Genomic DNA, 15889 nt, shown 5'->3' on the forward strand with positions numbered 1-15889 from the left:
GCCACTGTAGGGCCCTGATCGAGACAAGATGGCATCCATGCTGTCTGCTCACAAGATGGCGGACCCCACGAGGTCGGGCAAGATGGCGTCCAAGATGGCCGCTCCCACGGCGCACACGCGGCGGTGGCGGGTTTTCCAGTGGGGTTCCCTCTGCACACCTTCCCAAAGTGCCCCTTCTTACCGCACTTAAAGCAGGTGGTGCCTTTCGCCGGGCACAGGTTTCTGATGTGCTTCGGCTGCCCGCAGAAGTAGCAGTTGGGGCCCCGACGCGTCGCGGCTGTCGTAGGGCTTCTGGGGGGAGAGCGGGGCCCCGACGGTGTCGGGCTGCCGGGCGGGGAAGATGCCTTCCAAGATGGCGGCACCCTTGGTGCACACGTGGCGGCGTGGGCGGCGCGGGCTGAAGAGTAGGCGTCCGAGTTTCTCTGGGCCACATCCAGGGATCGCGCTGTGTCCACAGCCTGTTTCAGGTCCAATCCCGTTTTTTCCAGTAGTCTCTGCCGGATGTAAGTGGAGCTGAGGCCTGTGATAAAGGCATCACGAACAAGCTCGTCAGTGTACACTGCGGCTTTTACATCTTGGCACTTGCAGTCTTTGCCAAGCGTTTTCAGGGTGACTAGGAACTCATCCAGCGATTCCCCAGGTCGCTGTGCGCGAGTAGCGAGCAGATGCCTAGCGTACACCTCATTCGTAGGCTGCTGGTAATGCGCCTTTAGGATGTCGCAGGCGGCCGGGTACGTGTCGGCGTCTTGGATGAGGGGGTAAACTCGGTGGCTTACCCAATTCCGCAGGATTCCGAGTTTCATTCTTTCAGCGTCCGTAGCGCCTGTGACGGCTACAGAATTGTCCAGGAAGAATTCCATACACTTAAACCATTGTCTGAAGCATGCCGATGCGTCCGAAGCATGCTGGTCCAAATCCAAACGTTCGGGCTTCAAGAGTTGATCCATTGCGTTGAAAATTTAGTTAATAAAATTGATGTGCCTCAATGAATCCGAGACTCGATGTTAACGGAGCAAAGCAAGGCTTTTATTAACTAAGAAAGTAATACACATTGGAGAAGTGTCTCCCATCCAAAGATCTGCTGCACTGTCTGTGAGACAGTGCAGCCTGCTTAAGTAGTGGCCAGGTATGGGCGGAGCCCTACACACAATACAGTACCGGAGGGGAAATGAAACTGAAACTAAACTAAACACAGAGAATACAGTGCCTGAGAACACAGAGAATACAGTGCCTGATGAACGGCATATTTCATCACACAGGGTACTGAATTTGGATGATCAGCCATGATCGTATTGAATGGCGGAGCAGGCTCGAGGGGCTGAATGGCCTACTCCTGCTCCTATCTTCTATGTTTCTATGTAAATAAAAATAAGGAGTGATGTATATAACGAGTGACTGATCCAATATCGTTTGTTTTACACTGTCCTGAATATATTCTAGAAATTCATTGCATTTACCACTTGAGCTGTTCTCCTTCTCCCAGTCTAAGTGGAAATTTAAATCTCCCATTATATAAGTATATATTGGGCTTTTACCTACGTGCTTCCCTGATCTCTACATTTAAACATCCTACCACTAAATTTCTCTCTTTCTTTCGAAGTAACTACTATCAGGAGGTCTGTTGACAACTCTCGCCAGTCTTATTTCCTTTGCTGTTCCTTAACTCAACCACAGTGTTTCCACTGCCCTATCACCCTTACTGAAATCCTTTCTATTATTGAATGATATATTTTTCATCAGAAAGGACTACAAAAAACATCCTGGTTAAGGTGGCTTAGAAGTATGTGATCCTGTACACTGAAAAAAGTATTGGCTGCATTAGAGTAAGGACACAAAATCCATCTCAGATTGGTGTCATGCTGACATGGTGCAGAACAAATGGCCATGTTGAGTGTATGTAAGGGTAACTGTTGACTGCAAGCAGAGTTGGTAATACACAAAAAGGGAGCTTTCTTCATCTTATCATTTCAAATCACCCTTCCGATTCACTTGGCTGAATGTAAAGTGAAGTTAGATTCAGTTCAATGTCAGCCTGCCTAAGGAGCTGTTCAATTTTCATTTGAATTTGACCCAAATTCCGCTGATCTATATTAAAGCAGAACTGTGTATGATAGATCTCAATTTATTTGGATTATATCTAATTATCTGAGTCTGTGACAGGAGACTAGCGATCTCTGACTGACAGCTGCCACTTACCCATAGCTGCTGCTCACTGATGTATCTTCTGATTACCCTTTCATCACCTCCATATAAAATATTGATTGTATTAACCCATGGGTGATTGCAGCAGGAGCATTACTATACTGCAACATACAAAATAGTAATTTCTATTGAAAATAAGTGAAATTGCTTCTGGATGGGAAACGCTTACTTAAAGAAGAAGATTATTCATCTGATTCGTCATTTAATCAAAAATGATATAAAACCTTACCAGTGTCTCGGTTTTTCTTTGTTGTGTTTTGTGGTTTAAATCTACTGAGCAAAGGCCCCCTTGATGCAGACATTTTGAACTGAATTTCCCTTGCAGTTTCCAGATTATCATCAGGAGGCCATAATTGCTCCTGTCACTATGTGTAGAGGCATTGTAAATACGTCATGAATATTGCACAATGTATTTATAATTTTGCTACAAGTGCGATTCCTCATGAGTGCATTGGTACTGTGGCTACAGAAAGGGACCTGACTACCTTTCATCCTCAACATGGCTTCCGCTCAAAGTTACCCCAATGTTTTTTTAATTCATTCTTGGGAGGTGGGCGGTCACTGGCATTTATTGCCCATCCCTAGTTGCCCATGAGAAGGTGGTGATACAACTGAGTGGCTTGTTGGTGTAGGACTGGAGTCACCTAGGGGTCAGATCAGTTAAAGATGGCAGATTTACTTCCCTACAGAACACTAGTGAACCAGTTGGATTTTTACGGCAATCTGGCACCTTCATGGTCACTTTTACTCATACCAGCTTTCTTATTTCCAGATATTTTTAAAACTGAATTCAATATGGCTTCCACTCTAGTTTATTTTCAAATTACTCTGTCTGTGCTGCAGTTGATGGCTTATCATCTCACTCTTTTGTCAGACATTCAGAGGCTCCTCAAAGCTCCTCTGTTACACATTGTTCCTATTCCGTATCATAAGAACATAAGAAATAGGAGCTGGAGTAGGCCATTTGGCCCTTTGAACCTGCTCCGCCATTCAACGAGATCATGGCTGATCTTCTACCTCAACTCCACCTTCCCGCTCTATCCCCATGTTAGGGTCTAATTGGAGCCTGAGCGTCCCAAGTGATATACGAGGTCGACGCGTTACCCAACTTAGACTTATGTGAATAAACTCACACAACCAAATAGTTTGAGAGAAGTAAAAATGCACAGTTTAATGTACAGAGCGCTCTGGGAGAAGAAGAACAGTAGACCCCGCGGTCTCAGCTGCCAGCTTCTCGGTTTTACAATAGTAGCCGAGCTTCTTTTATACAGTTTAAAAACAGGAAAGGTACCATATCAGCAGTTATTACATTAATTCCTTGGCCAATCTAGTACTTTAGCATCCTTCACCTTTGGCCAAGCCGATACCTTAGCAACCCTTAATCACATTCTGTCAAAAACAAGTTAATTATATTATTATACCGTTAGCTAGCTTCTTTCACAAACAACTTAATTATATTACTGTTAGCTAGCTTCTTTCATGTGACATGTTGGTATTTCGCAACCCTGGTGCCAGTGGCCCGTAAAGCGAAACCCCTGCCTCCCACACCACACTTTGATCCACGCATTTAACCTTATCAATGACCTTCTCCACTCATCATCCAATGGTCTTTCGCTGATAGTTCCACTTTCTATTTATCAAACTTCTTTTAGATTGCACACCCCTAGTGCACATAATCTTTACTCCTGTTGCAATTAATGACAGAATAATTCCATCTTGATCTGCTCGCTGCCTTTCAAAAGGATAAGGAAGGCTTGGTTTCTTTCAATTCTTTAAAGATACAGTCCTAGATTTTTCTCTTTGGGGAGGATTTTCAGTGGGGGGCGGGGGTGGGGGGGGGGGGGCGGTTATGTCCTGCATCATACTGCATTTAAATGAGGCCTTCAGCACACAAGTCTTTTTTGCTCATCTGGTTGGAGAGGAGACTGCTATAAGGCCCTCTCTATCCATACGGGTATTTACCACTGCTTCCTTGGGCCTACCACCGCCTCAACTTAGCCCCAGGAATCAGCATAGTGTGTGGATAAAAGCAGGAAACATCTGCCAGGACCCCAGCCATTTACATGCAGTAGGTGGTGGAGAGGATAGGCAAAGGGAAGTTCTGAATTTCTTGACATTCTCCCCTGCAATCCTGCTCAATTCCCTCATTTATGTTGCAAGTCTATTAATGGCCATTGCCTCTTTCCTATGGTAACCCTTGGTCTTTCTCAAGCTGCCAACATTCATGCCCTTACTCTGATCTAAAAAGGAACCCCCACACCTATTTTATTATTGCAACTACACCCAAGAAACTTAGTTTCTTCTATCAAATATGTCTTTTCCCTTCAATAATAATTACTCTGTCCAAATCTGTCCAATAATTGAATACCTGGGAAACCTGACATCTGATAGATGATTCGTCTGTAACCTCTAGCTACAACCTTTCTCCCCATGATTATCTTATCTCTTTTTTGTATCAATGTTATTATTCTCAATGCTGCACTCAATTTTCACCTTATTTATTCTAGGCACTAAGTAATCCATTCTGCATGCTTTCTTCTTCCCCAATATTGTCACTATGTTGAAATCAAGAATCAATGCATATCCTTCTACTCTAACTCATTATTTCTCAGGATGTCAAACTGTGGAACTCCTTAACATTCTCAGTTTTCCCTCAATCTTCAGGCTTTTAAAACTAAAGCTCAGTGTCACATTAATAACTACATTTTGATTTTATTTTTTCAATTTCATTCTCATAATGAGGGTAATGTTAGCAAGGTTGCATTTATTGTCCATCTCCAGTTGTCCTGAGCTGGTGACAGTGTTGGTGGGCTGTCTCCTTGAATTGTAGCAACCCCAATGGTGATGGTGCTCCCAAAGTGATGTTAACTGAGGAATTCCAGGATTTAGACTCAGTGACGATGAAGGAATGGCAGTATATATCCAAGTTGAGGATGGAGTGTGACTTGGAGGGGAATTTGACGGTAATGGTGTTCCATGATATCTTGGTGGTAGAGGTTGTGAGATTGAGAGATACTATTGAAGTAAACTTGATGAGGTGTCCTGCACAATCTTGGCCCTTCATCTAGGTGTCTGCAAAAAAGAGAAGACATTACAAAGGACCACACTAATAACATTCTTACCTGATGATGTCACTAGGTGTTGAACGACAACAATTTTAGCTAAGGAGCTGCAGGCAATCCTGGACTTAAATGAGAAGCCAAGCTGGAAAGGAAGCATGTGCTCATCCAATTATCCACCTGGTTGACAAAGCAGGTAAATGCCTTAAAAAAGAAATAACAATTATAAGGGCCATCATGTAATCCTTTCTTGCATTTTCTTTGCTATATTGACATTCACTTTAGCCATGAAATGATGCTGGACAGCGATTAGTTTATGACATCGCTTAATACATTTTTACATAAATCTTTTGTGCAACACTTTAATGGGAACTAATGCATTATACATTTGTATGCTAATCTTTGCACAGCCTAATTTCAAGGCCTATATTTTTTTCTTTTCCTTCCTTTTGTGATTACACAAGAGCAAACAGTTAAGGCAGAAAATGTCTCAATCAACAAAATTGAGACATTTACCAAATTACAGTTGGTAAAGGAGGACCAGCAAGAGAATGTTAGGAGTGCCCATTTTGTCAGGTGGCATACAAGATGCACCATCGGGTCTCACCAATATATGACACATCGGTTTAGAAATTGGTTCATGTTGGGCTGCCTGAGTAGGCCCAAGGCTTGCCCAATATTGGGCTTCGGGCTTCATTTACATGAGACTGGCGAGCTGCAGACGCCTGCAGTGGATTTCAATTTTGGTCCACTGCATCGAGCGAGGGGACTAAGTGAGGGCTAACAACGGTCTATGGCTCCAAGTTCAGGTGAGTATTTTTAAGAAAACGTCCTCTTTTGGTAGCAGCCTCCAGTAATGACTGCTGGTTAGTCGACAAGTAGGCCACCATTTCCTCAAAGAGGCATTGCCCCCTATTTTTATATGCAAAGGGCCTAATACCTGCTTCAGGTGCAGGCATTGGGTGCCTCCTTTTCTGCCTTAGCAACATGGCGAGCAGCGCACTTCCAGCACAAAATGAGTGTGTGCACATTGCCAGCTATATTGGATGCACAGGCTTCTGTTTCATACCTGAAAAACCAGCGCGACACCATCGGGTTTCTAGGATATTATGTCTACCATCCCAGGCACAGCTATCCAGGAATGACAGGGCAGCAGTGTCTCAGAAGGCTGAGGCTAAGGACGGAATCAATGATAGAGGTGTGCCATCTCCTTCATGGAGAACTTGCGACATGAATGCAGCATTGCACGTGGGTGTCAAAGTCACCTCAGGCCTTCATTTTTATGTGTCTGGCTCCTTCGATGCTCGCATTTTGCTGTCCACAGATGTATCAAGCAGGCCACAGATGCATTAGTCGGTGGGCTCACCAATGACCATTATCACCATGATAAGTCAACACAATGACAAGTTTCTAATAATCTAGGGAGATCATTCATGGCACCCATTATTACCATTGGAAGCTTTGGCCTATAGCACAGGACCTCTCCATGAGGTGCTACATTCTTTCCTGCTGGGACTCCTCAGTGGCGCATTTCCTCCACTTTGCAGCAAATTGCTACCTGCACAATAGTGAGAAAGGAAGTGTGAACATATGAAAATACAAACATATGAAAATAACAGGCAGGAAAAGAACATCTGGTCCATCGAGCCTGCTGCTCACAATTGTATTGCAAAGGGAATGGAGTATAAAAGTAGGGAAGTCCTGTTACAACTGTACGGGACGTTGGTGAGTCCACACCTGGAGTACTGTGTACAGTTTTGGTCTCCTTATTTAAGGAAGGATATACTTGCATTGGAGGCAGTTCAGAGAAGGTTCACGAGGTTTGTAATGATATCAGCAAATAGTGATGGTATTTGCCTGTTTGATTATGATGCCTTACCAGCATAGTTGCCTGATTGATTACTTATGCCTGACCAGCAGAGGGCATGTGACAGAGACAAGCAGTTTAGTTTTAGTTTCGCTTTTAGATGGATCACTAGCATGGTGTCTCCTGTAAAGCTGTTAAAAAGAGTTGAACAGACTTTAGATTAAAAGACATTCTCTTTCATAAATGTCTCGTCATTGAACCCACGAAGAAATCAATGCATGGTGTCAGAAGTGATTGAAAGAGATGAAGAGGAAAAATCTGAAGTTAAATCAGCTCTCCACATATTAGCAAGCCAAAAGAGAACATTGTTACTCACCATTGGAGAATAGCTAACGAAGTGAAAAATGGAAGGTTTACTCCCACCGGCGAAGCTTCAGTTGACAGGTAATGTGGCTGAAAATTGGAGAAGGTTCAAACAATGTTTGGAGTTGTATTTATCAGCAATCAGAGCTGACGCAAAAAGTGATAAAATAAAAGCGTCAGTGTTCTTACATGTCGTGGGTGATGAAGCGCTGGAGGTGTATAATAACTTCACATTCGCTGCTGATGGAGACAAAATGAAGCTGGATAAAATAATGGAACAGTTTGAGGCCTACTGCATACCTAAATGTAACGTGACGTTTGAGAGGCACAGATTTTTCACATGTGTACAGAAAACGGGTGAGACTATTGATCAGTATGTGACTGAAATGAGAAACTGAAGCAAAACATGTGAATTTGGGGGACTGACAGACTCGCTGATAACAGACAGACTGGTGTGTGGCATTCCAGATAATGGTCTAAGGGAAAGACTGCTAAGAGAGCAAGATCTAGACCTGGGAAAAGCCATAGCACTGTGTAGGGCTACAGAGATTGTGAAGTCGCAGGCAAAGGAGCTGTTCAGTGACAGTAGCTGCAACGTGGATGCAGTGAGTAAGAACGGACACAAACCGTTTAACAAAAAGAGCGCCAATGTGAAAAAAGAGGCGTGGCCAGCGAACGAAAATGAAAGGGACAATCGAAAGTCATGTAGTCGATGCAGTACACAGCACACACCAAAAAAGTGTCCAGCATATGGTAAAAAATGCAATAGCTGCAACAAAAACAACCATTATGCCCGTTGCTGCAAGAACCAAGCGCAACAAAGCAAGGTCCATGCAGTAGGTGAAAGCGAGATAGAGGAGTTCTATGTTGATGTTGTGTCTGAAAACAAAGAAGAAAAAAGAGACTGGATGTTGACACTAAAAGTGAATGACATACACATTCCATTTAAATTGGATACTGGAGCACAAGTTAATGTGATATCAGAGACCGATTTTAAGAAAATTAGACCCAGACCAAAGATACATGGAATAAAAGTGAAAGTGACAGGATACTCAGGTACTGATATACCAGTGAAAGGAAGATGCATTGTCAAAGTGACACACAAGGACAGAGAGCACACGCTAGCATTAATCATGGTGCCAAAGGATGTGCAAGCCATACTAGGTTTAAAAGCCTGTGAGAGACTGAACCTGGTAAAGAGAGTCCTCGTTGTGGAAAGCGAAGGAGAGACAGTCTATGATGAACTCATGAAAGAGTACAATGACCTATTTAAGGGTCTAGGCTGCCTGCCAGGAGAACACACGATCAGAGTAGATAAAAGTATGCCAACGGTCATACATCCATGCAGAAAAGTTCCGTTTGCTCTTCAAAAGCAACTGAAGGCAGAGTTGGACAGGATGGAAAGCCTGAACGTGATTCAGAAGATAGATGAGCCAACTGAGTGGGTGAGTTCCCTCGTTGTTGTGGACAAAAAGAATGGAAAGCTCAGAATTTGCCTGGATCCAAGAGATCTAAACAGAGCAATAAAGAGAGAGCACTTCAAGCTTCCTACACGTGAGGAAATCATGTCACAGTTTGCAAATGCAAAGTATTTCAGCAAGTTAGATGCATCATCAGGATTTTGGCAGATGAAGCTGGATGAGGCAAGTTCAAGACTGTGCACGTTCAACAGTCCATTTGGCAGATACAGATTCCTAAGGTTACCATTTGGCATTGCCTCAGCTCCTGAAGTGTATCACAAAACTATCCATATGATCTATGAGCATCTGGAGGGAGTTGATACATCAATGGATGACATCATAGTATGGGGAACCATGAGAACTGAGCATGACGAGAGACTGAAAAAAGTGCTGGAAGCAACAAGGAAAACAAACCTGAAGCTGAATAGAGAGAAATGCCAGCTCAGGGTGACAGAGCTGACATTCGTGGGAGATATCCTTAGCAGTGAGGGCATCAGACCAGATCCCAGAAAGGTGTCCGCCATTGAGAATATGCCAAAGCCACAATGCAAAAAGGACGTGCAGAGGTTTAATGGAATGATCAACTACATGGGTAAATTCATATCCAACCTCTCAGAAAAGATGGCGCCACTGAGACGACTAACTGAAAAGAACATAGAATGGGAATGGAATCATGAGCATGAGAAGTCATGGAGCGATCTAAAGAAACTGCTCACAGAGGAACCAGTTCTGAGGTTTTATGACCCAGCGAGACCCATCAAGATATCATCAGATGCATCACAGAGTGGGCTCGGTGCCGTTCTTCTGCAAAAATATGACTACTGGCAACCTATTGCATATGCATCGCGCTCAATGACAGACGCGGAAACGCGATATGCTCAAATAGAAAAGGAGCTGCTCAGCATCACATACGCCTGTGAAATATTTCACCAGTTTGTGGCAGGACAAGCAATCAGTGTAGAGACTGACCATAAGCCCTTGATTGCATTGTTCCAAAAGCCACTGAATAGCTGTCCGCTTAGAATACAAAGAATGATGATCAGGCTGCAACGCTATACGCTGAATGTTGCGTACACACCGGGTAAGCTGATGTATACAGCAGACACGTTGTCCAGAGCTGTAGACCCAAGTGAGCCCGCAAACACCACAATGGATGAAAAAGTGAACGCCTACGTGGACATGATCACAAGTGCACTGCCCATAGCAGATGCAAATATGGAGCTCATAAAGACTGAGACAAACAAAGATGAAACAATGAGACGACTGAGGAAAAGCATCTTGGATGGATGGCCCAGCATGAAGCAAGACTGCTCACCTGACATAGCAGAGTACTGGAACTGCAGGGCAGAACTATCAGTGGTCGAAGACATCATCTACAAAGGAAGTAAAATAGTTATCCCAAAGAGCCTGAGAAAAGAGATGCTAAAAAGGATCCATGGAGGACATCTGGGAATCGAAAAGTGTAAGAAAAGAGCACGAGAGGTGATGTACTGGCCACGAATCAACCAAGATGTGACAAATGAGGTGTCAAACTGCACAATATGCCTGAAATATCGAGCAAGCAATCCGGTAGAACCATTAAAGCCACACCCAGCACCAGACAGACCTTACCAGAAGGTAGGCGCTGACCTATTCATATGTCAAGGGAAGGACTATCTTGTAGTCACAGACTATTACTCCCTGTATCCAGAGGTTTGTAGACTGTACACCACCACTGCAGATGCTGTGATAAGATGTATGAAAGCCATATTCTCCAGACATGGCGTGGCAAGCGAGGTCTTCACAGACAACGGACCTCAGTTTTACAATGCAAGTTTCCGACACTTTGCCAAAGAGTGGGACTTTGTCCACACAACGTCAAGTCCTCACTTTCCACTGTCCAATGGTCTAGTGGAAAAATCGGTCCAGACAGTGAAAAGACTGATGTACAAGGCAAAAGACAGTGGAACTGACTTCTACCAAAGCATGCTTGTATACCGCACAACGCCGCTCGAGTGTGGTATGTCACCAGCCCAACTCCTTATGGGACGTCGGCTATGGTCAAACCTACCCATCCTGGAGAACCTCTTGAAAACGAAAGAGGGGGAGAAAGTGAGGAAGTTCAAAGAACAACAGAAAGAAAAGCAAAAGTACTACTATGACAGAGGAACACAAAACCTACCTGAACTCCACACTGGTGACCAAGTAAGGTTCAAAGACAAAACAAACATATGGACTCAGAAGGGAACTGTCCTGAGTGAAGTTCAACCAAGATCATACACCATTCAGACAGATGAGGGTGCTGTTCTGCGAAGAAATCGTCGAGATCTTCTCATGGGACCAGCCACAGCAAGTCAAAAGACTGATACTGTTGAACAACCTGATCACACAGCAGGTCAAAAGACTGATACTGTTGCACAACCTGATCACACAGCTGAGAACCAATCATCTGAGGCAACAACTTAGATTCAAGGACAATCAGAAAATCCTCAAGACACGTGAAGCCTCCTGAGAGACTCATTGAGCAAATTTAAGGACTATTGTTATAGAAGGAAGTAATGTTATCTTATTCTTTCTTCAAGTTCTAGTGTATTTACATATTTCATGTGAACACACAAAGCAAGGTTAAAAAACCTTGATAATGATAATGTTAATGTAAGTTCATTAAGTGTTACAGTTAAAATGCAGATTAATACAAAGAAAACATGTTGTTAGTTAAAAGTAAAATACTTTTGTTTTAAGAAAGGGAGATGTAATGATATCAGCAAATAGTGATGGTATTTGCCTGTTTGATTATGATGCCTTACCAGCATAGTTGCCTGATTGATTACTTATGCCTGACCAGCAGAGGGCATGTGACAGAGACAAGCAGTTTAGTTTTAGTTTCGCTTTTAGATGGATCACTAGCATGGTGTCTCCTGTAATGCTGTTAAAAAGAGTTGAACAGACTTTAGATTAAAAGACATTCTCTTTCATAAATGTCTCGTCATTGAACCCACGAAGAAATCAATACAAGGTTGATTCTGGAAATGAAGGGGTTGTCTTATGAAGAAAGGTTGAGCAGGTTGGGCCTATACTCATTGAAGTTTAGAAGAATGAGAGGTGATCTTATTGAATTCTGAATTCATATAAGATTCTGAAAGGGCTTGACAGGGTAGATGCAGAGAGGATGTTTCCCCTAGTGAGGGAATCTAGAACTAGGGGGCATAATTTCAGAATAAGGGGACACCCTTATAAATCGGAAATGAGGAGGAATTTCTTCTCAGAGGGTTGTGAATTTTTGGAATTCTCTTCCCCAGAGAGCTGTGGAGGCTGGGTCATTGAATATATTTAAGGTGGAGATAGACAGATTTTTGAACGATAAGGGAGTGAAGGGTTACGGGGATCGGGCAGGGAAGTGGAGTTGAGGCCAAGATCAGATCAGCCATGATCTTACTGAATGGCGAAGCAGTCTCGAGGGGCCGAATGACATACTCCTGCTCCTACGTCTTACGTTCTTATGTTCTTATGTGATGCCTGAAACATCATGATTAGAAGCCTGCTACACAAAAGCAACCATGTAATCTTCTGGGAGAGGCAAATTAGGGAAATAAAATCTGGAAAATTCCTCTCTAACCCCATTAGCTGATCACAACTAGTCCACGAGACCTCATTGACCATGCTTATATTATCGGTTGGATTTAAGTGTACCGGGATAGATTGTTGAGATTAGAAGACAAAATGTGAAAAAAACATTTAGGGGACAAAATTCCCCATGAGGGCCATTTGGGGCGCTAACTGGAAAAAGTCGGAAAAGTTAGCGCCCGGCGCTAATGATTCTGAGCCTCACCTAAATTCCCTGACATTGCCCCAGGAAGGGAGAGGGGTGCTAAATCAAGCGCTAATGTCCTCAGTGGGGCGCTACAGGGGCGCTTACACCAGAGAGCTGCCAAATTTCAGGTGAGTTCCAAACAGATTTGATCACTCACGCTGCTTCGTTCCAGCTCTTAAAGGGAAGGTTTGATCATTCACCAGATGCTCATTTGCAGCTTTGCTTGCTTCGAGGAGAACAGACACACACTGCAGACCCTTTTCATGGCTCTGAGAAGAACTGCTTAATAACCAACACTAATAACTCAAGCCACAGATAGAGAGAGAGCTACTCGCTTTACCAACATTGTGATGGAGACATTGGTTGCTGGCATCCAATCTCAGACTGCTCTCATGCCGTCTCAGCTGGATGCCACGCAAGCTCTGACTGCTGCCATCATAGCTGGGTCCACAACAGTGCACTGGGGAGCTCACAGTGTTGCAGCAGCCCACCAACCTGTGCTCCAGCGGATCAGTGGGGATCCTGAGCTGCTGCCCCGGAAGAATGTCAGTGTGTCAGTAGAGCAGGAAGCTGCTGTCCTCTCTCAGGATGTCAGCATTCCTGATCCCACCACTGCCACTCCACCATTGCACTTGGCGATGCCTGTCATGCCGCTACCTAGCCTGAGTTGGTGCAGTGTACAGTCGGGCCTTCCATGCACACAGCTGGTGTAGGATATCCAGCACGGCCATCTGTAGTATCTGCCACGACACTCAGCAGCCGTTCTGGAATAAACGGGTCTTTTTCCGAGTGGCAGGCAGTGACTAGTGGGGTACCGCAGGGATCGGTGCTAGGACTCCAGCTATTCACAATATATATTAATGATCTAGACAAGGGAAGTAGATGTAATATCTCCAAGTTTGCAGACGACACAAAGCTGCGTGGGCGTGTGTGCTGTGAGGAGGATGCCAAGAAACTTCAATATGATTTGGACAGGTTGGGGTGATTGGGCAGATGCATGGCAGATGCAGTATAATGTGGATAAATGCGAGGTTATCCACTTTGGTGGCAAAAACAGGAAGGCAGATTATTATCTGAACGGCAATAGATTGGGAGAAGGGGAAGTGCAACAAGACCTGGGTGTCCTTGTGAACCAGTCGCTGAAGGTAAGCATGCAGGTGCAGCAGGCGGTTAAGAAGGCAAATGGTATGTTGGCCTTCATAGCGAGAGGATTCGAGTACAGGAACAAGGATGTCTTGCTGCAGTTGTACAGGGCCTTGGTGAGACCACACCTTGAGTATTGTGTGCAGTTTTGGTCGCCTTACCTGAGGAAGGATGTTCTTGCCATGGAGCGAATGCAGCGAAGATTCACCAGACTGATACCTGGGATGGCAGGAATGACGTATGAGGAGAGATTGGGTCGATTGGGCTTATATTCGCTGGAGTTTAGAAGAATGAGAGGGGATCTCATTGAAACTTATAAAATTCTAACAGGACTAGACAGACTAGATGCAGGAAGGATGTTCCCAATGGCAGGGGAGTCCAGAACCAGGGGTCACAGTCTAAAGATAAGGGGTAAGCCATTTAGGACAGAGATGAGGAGGAATTTCTTCACCCAGAGAGTGGTGAACCTGTGGAATTCTCTACCACAGAAGCAGTTGAGGCCAATTCATTAAATATATTCAAGAAGGAGTTAGATATATTTCTTAAGGCTAAAGGGATCAAGGGATATGGGGAGAAGGCAGGGACAGGGTACTGAGTTTGGATGATCAGCCATGATCTCATTGAATGGCGGAGTAGGCTCGAGGGGCCGAATGGCCTACTCCTGCTCCTATCTTCTATGTTTCTATGTAAATCTCAAAAACACTTCAAATACTCAAAAGGGCTCTTTGCTTTTGAGCAGCAAAAAGTTCGGTTTCCTAGCCGACAGAAATAACAACCAGAGGTGGATGCCTTTAAATAGCGCTCCTCCACAGGCCTCCTGACTGGAAATCGCCTACTGAACCCGTCGCAAAAAAACAGAGGCGCAAAGGCAGGCGTAAAAGGGAATTTTGCATCGGGAGTGCTAATGGGGTGATACGCCCGGAGATTATGTCATTATCTCCGGGCGCAAAAGAACAGGGCGAAAGCCGGCAGCGCTGCCGCTAACCTCCCGCCGAATTCCGCGGGAGGCCCGGTTATCGCCTCGGGGCGGCGCAAAGCCATTTGTGCCCCGTTAGCGCCTCCCACCGGAGGCGCAAGCGAGGGGAATTTCACCCTGTTAATTTCCCAAAAATTGACATCCCTGATCTTGATAGGTACATGTATTCATCAAAATAAAACCTTTGCTGCAAAAAGATATGCCAATTTCCCATAAGTCGCTGAATTCAAATGTGCAATGCATGCCACGTTGATGGATTACGTGTTAACACCGCTGCGCGCCTTGGAGAAATTATGTTTGTGTTTTACTTCAATTCGCTTTTTTTTTAACCCTACTGGCCGATTGTAAACAGCTTTGTTTCTGTTTAGAATTTTTTTTCTCTCTCTTTTCATATTGCCAGGCTAAATATTTCATTTTCGGGCCTCTGCTCCGGAGACACCACCACCTGATGTTATCACTCAAGTACGACGAGGGAATCTTTGTTGCAACACCAGATTCTCCATCGCCATGGTGATCAAACCTCTCTTCAGAGCCTGAACTGCCAGTAATAATCGACATCAACTGGAAAGAAAAAAAATGGCACTAACAAGCCACTTAGTGAAAGCTTCTTCACTTTAAAATGTTTTGCTATCAGCCTGTAATTTTAGTAGGGACGTGGGGATTTCCACTTACCGACTGCCTGAAGCAGTCATGCTTCCTCCCCTTTCGCTGAGATGAAAAGCAGACCAACTCTGCAGCTTGCAAGTAATGACTCAGTTTATTCTTCTGCCGCCTGTGTTTCTTCCTCATCTGCAGTTATACACAGTCGCAACACGTAGAGGACACTGTTACTGACGTCACAAAATATCTGAAAAAAAATTAGGTTATTTTTTAAAATTCTGATTCAGAACACACACACGTTTGCATTTATATATATATATATATAGAAAATTAATGAATCTCCCATGGTGTTGTTCATGGTTACGCTTGAGTTTGGAGCATGATTGTGACGCTCCTGACTTATCTATTGACTTGGCCATTGAATTTTTATGGCCGTTGTTGAATATGATAACTGTAATATCTTGAATTAACCTCTTTAGAGCCAGAGGG

General features: G+C 44.1%; 1 long non-coding RNA gene across 1 annotated transcript; it reads right to left on the reverse strand.

Moving 5' to 3' along the window:
* Positions 1-3341: 3341 nt before the first annotated feature.
* LOC147114622 (uncharacterized) lies at positions 3342-15598 on the reverse strand. The gene is made up of 3 exons (XR_015078910.1): positions 15473-15598; positions 6712-6819; positions 3342-5274 (listed from the first exon to the last, which is right to left on the reverse strand). It is a non-coding gene; the product is annotated as an uncharacterized LOC147114622 (long non-coding RNA).
* Positions 15599-15889: the final 291 nt, after the last annotated feature.

Source organism: Somniosus microcephalus, chromosome 7 (genome assembly GCF_052327205.1).
Source record: "Somniosus microcephalus isolate GS21.2 chromosome 7, FLI_Smic_1.0, whole genome shotgun sequence".
NCBI classification, from domain to species: domain Eukaryota; kingdom Metazoa; phylum Chordata; class Chondrichthyes; order Squaliformes; family Somniosidae; genus Somniosus; species Somniosus microcephalus.